Source organism: Tenrec ecaudatus, chromosome X, assembly GCF_050624435.1.
Source record: "Tenrec ecaudatus isolate mTenEca1 chromosome X, mTenEca1.hap1, whole genome shotgun sequence".
NCBI classification, from domain to species: domain Eukaryota; kingdom Metazoa; phylum Chordata; class Mammalia; order Afrosoricida; family Tenrecidae; genus Tenrec; species Tenrec ecaudatus.
In genome coordinates, this window is record NC_134548.1 from 40,685,093 (window position 1) to 40,689,353 (window position 4,261).

Consider the following 4,261-nt stretch of genomic DNA (forward strand, 5'->3'; position numbering starts at 1 on the left):
TTCTAAAGTAGGGGCACATAGATGAGAAAGATGAGGCTTTCTAGTCCCGCAAAGAATTACTCTGACTCCTCCCATGGCTGCTGCTGGCTGCACTGGCCGAAGTTCCCAGTGAAGAAGGTTAAAGGAGGAGGTAGGTAGCGGCAGCTGGGGGAGGCTGAGGCCAATGGTGGGACTTGCACACTCTCTCCAGCCTTCTTTTTTTTATTTTAAAATTTTTATTTATTTTTCCTTCAAACTATTATATTAGGACCTAATCCAGACATCATACTACTTCACAGTTCAGTCATATGAAACTGTACAATTGCAGCAACAATCAAACAGTTTTTCCCCTTTTAAAAAATCATTTTATTGGGGGCTTGTACAATACTTATTACAATCCATACATACATGCATTGTGTCAAGCACATTTGTACATTTGTTGCCCTTCTCATTCTCAAAATATTTGCTTTCTATTTGGGTCCTTGGTATCAGCTCCTCATTTTCCCCTCCCTCTCTGTTCCCCCTCCCTCATGAATCCTTGATAATTTACAAATTATTATTTTCTTATGTCTCACATTGTCCGACATCTCCCTTCACCCACTTTTCTGTAGTACATCCCCCAGGGAGGGGGGCATATGTAGATCCTTGCAATCGGTTCCCCCTTTCTATCCCACCTTCCCTCCAACCTCCCGGCATTGTCATTTTCACCACTGGTCCTGATAGGTTCATCTGTCCTGGATTCCCTATGTTTCCAGTTCCTATCTATGTCAGTGAACATTCTCTGATCTAGCCAGATTTGTAAAGAACGATTGGGATCATGATAGTGAGCGGAGGGAGGAGCATTTAAGAACTAGAGGAATGTTGTATGTTTCATCGCTGCTACACTGCACCTTGACTGGCTCGTCTCCTCCCTGAGACCCTTCTTTCTGTAAGAGGATGTCCAGTTGCCTAAAGATGGGCTTTGTGTCCCCACTCCACACTCACCCTCATTCACAATGATATGATTTTTTTGTTCTTTGATGCCTGATACCTGATCCTTTCTACACCTCATGATCACACAGGCTGGTGTGATTCTTCCATGTGGACTTTATTGCTTCAGAGCTAGATGGCCGCTTGTTTACCTTCAAGCCCTTCAGACCCCAGATGCTATATCTTTTGATAGCCGGGCACCATCAGTTTTCTTCACCACATTTGCTTATGCACCCATTTGTCTTCAGGGATCGTGTCGGGTAGGTGAGCATCATGGGATGCCAGTTTAATAGAACAAAGTATTCTTGCATTGAGGGAGTACTTAACTGGAAGCCCAATGTCCCTCTGCTACCTTAATACTAAACTTATAAATATGTGCACATAGAGCTATTTCCCCAGCATCATATATAAATATATTTATACATGTACATGCCTGTATTTTGACTTCTATAAATTCCCTTTGCCTCCTAGTTCTTTATTTCCTTTAACTTCCCTCTTATCCCACTGTCATGCTCAGCCTTCATTTGAGTTTAAGTAATTCTTCTCAGTTACATTGCCCTTGATCAAGCCCTACCAGGCCTCTTACACCCTCCTCCCCACTGATTTTGGATCACTTGTTGTTCCCTTGTCCCTGGGTTTGTTAACACCACTTCCTTTCCCCCACCTCCCCCTCTCCCATGTCCCCCAGAAACATTGGCCCTGTTGTTTTCTGCTCCAGATTGTTGATCCAGCCTATCTTATCTAAATAGACCTGCAGAGATAATAATATGCACAAAAACAAGACAGAGCAAAAGAAAGCAACAACAAAAACCAATGACCAAAAAAAGTAAAAGAAAAGCCTGTAAGCCTGTTAAAGGGCTGTTTGTTAACCTTTACAAGCGTTTTCTGGTTGAGTCTGATAGGGTGCCACGCCGTGGCCACAAAGTCAATTTCTGGCACTCCTTCGGGACTTCCTTTCTCTGCTCTCCAGCCATTCTTCTTGCCCACCTCTCACCCTCTGGCTGGCGCCTTGGCTTTGTGCGAAAGGAGATGGTGTAGTTTCCTCACTGACCGCAAGAGGAGCTGGACATGTGTACCCCAACCCCTGGAGGACAGAAACCCCCTTGGGCTCCTGCTTCTCCATGCTGCTGAAAAAGCCTGGGAGCTGCTGGTACCATGAGGTCCTGAAAAATTGTGCCATTCCTAAAGGGTTGAAGTACACCCTACACAGACCTTCCACCAATGCTGGGATGCTAGACAGGTGTATGGTTTCCACTTTGGCAGCAAAGAGAATGCTAATGTCTTTGCAAGTACCATGATGCATGCTTTAGAAGTGTTAAATTCACAAGAAACAGGGCCAACATTCCTAAACAAAATTCACGGCTACCTGCCAAAGTTCAAAATAGCCTATCACAAGAAGAATTTGGTATTCAAAGATGGCAACTACAAGAGCAGCAGGAGTAAAAACCAGAGTGGGAGACATGAGAGAGAATGAGAAAGAGAGAGAGAGAGAGAGAGAGAAAATGAACAGGGAGCAGGGAGAGGTTGGAGAGAGCTCCAGGAGAGAAAAGGAAAGGCTGAAGAGGCAGAGACTGGAACAAGAGCAGAGAGAGAGAGAGAGAGAGAGAGAGAGAGAGAGAGAGAGAGAGAGAGAGAGAGAGAGAGAGAGAGAGAGAGAGAGAGAGAGAAGAAAGGGAGCGGCAAGCACCCTGGAGCTGGTGTGGAAATAATGGGAGAGACTGGAGAGACTTGACCTGGAAAGGCAAGAACAGTTAGAAAAAGAACAGTTGGAATAGAAGAACAGAGAATATCAAATGCTGCTTCCCCTGCCTCTTTTGACAATCCTCTAAACTCTGCGCTGGGAGACTCTTCTGCTTCTGAGCCAGGCTTGCAGGCAGCCTCTGCTGGGTGAGATACCAACCCCACAAGGCATTGTCTTGGGACCACCTGCACCTCCACCGCTCCTAGGAGGTCCTGCTCAGGCTTCTGCAGGACTACATCCTTCTCCAACCCCCCTCCCCCACCAGTTACACTTCAATGCTCTGTGCCTACACCCCACTCCCTCTTCCCAACCAAATACCACCCAACCTGCCCCTCTCCACTCTGCTTCTGTATTGTTTGTGGGATCCATGTGGAAGACAATCTCCCTTTATCTGAACTTGCAGCTGCAATTGCCGGAGCAAAACTGAGACAAGTGTTATGGATGGAGGCTGCCTCTTTCCCAAGGAAAGGGAATATCATTGGTATCATTGGTGTGAATTTTGTTTCCTCTAAAACAGAAACAGATCTTTGAAATAGACTTCTTCCTTTAGGGAGTGGTGCTTTAATGGAAGAAATGGTTGCTCTGCTGGCCTAGAGAAGGACTGATAAAAGGGATCAGCAATAGAAGCAGCGCAAAAAGAGGACAAACATGAAGATTCGGAGCCTGTAACTTCTAAGGGACCCACAAATACACCTGAACCAAAAGAAAACCTTGGGAAAGAACAAATACCATGAATGGCAGCAAGTCGCCTGCTGTCTCCAGACCGGATTCTTTGAGGAAATAGCAGATTGTTTTTGACAAGCTGGTCCTATGGCACCTTACACAGACCAAAGTCTGCCCCCTCATCACAGCCCCGTGTCAATAGAGTCCAGCCAGAGGGACTAGACTGCTACAGGTTGTAGCAGGATATTTTAGATGAAATCGGGAAAGAATGAACAGAACTAAAAGAAGAGGTCAGTGATGCAATCAGGCAGGGACTGAGAAGGCAAAACCCTACAGAGAGAAACAAACTGAGGAGGAAAGGACTTTACACTGGAGAAAAGAAATATCCAGAAACAAAATTGTGGACAGCACCAACCAATCTTGACATGTCGTGAGCTGTGTGAACAGCATGGAGACGAACAGTTGGAAGGAGGGAAGAACCAACTGTTTCTGAAATTTTCACTCAGCAATAAGCTAGTTCCCTTCTAGTTTGCTGCTTTTTATTCCCGATCTTTACAACAAGATGGAAGAGAGTCGGATCAGAGTTCCCTAAAACAAAACCAAAAATATTACCCCACCAGGCAAGATCACAGTACATGGAAATATTTTCATGTCCAGAAAAATCACACATTTCCTACAATCCTTTGGTAAAATAAAGTGGAGAAAGCCGTAACAAAAATAATATACGTCTGGACAACTCATAGGGGGCAGTTCTACCCTGTCCTATCAGGTCACTATGAGTCGTACTTGACTTCATGGCAGTGAGTTTGGTTTTGGTACATCAAGAGTGACAGGATCTCTGATGCCCAGCCTCCCTCCCTGCCCTTCCCTACTACTAGAGCCGATCCAAACTCACTGCTCCCAAGTCAA

The 4,261-nt window shown here is 45.3% G+C and overlaps 2 pseudogenes; both read left to right on the forward strand.

The window, feature by feature from the left end:
- Positions 1–2,069: 2,069 nt before the first annotated feature.
- Positions 2,070–2,723, forward strand: LOC142433289 (uncharacterized; annotated as a pseudogene).
- Positions 2,724–3,087: 364 nt separating this feature from the next.
- LOC142433290 (protein enabled homolog) lies at positions 3,088–3,786 on the forward strand (annotated as a pseudogene).
- The last annotated feature ends 475 nt before the right edge of the window (positions 3,787–4,261 follow it).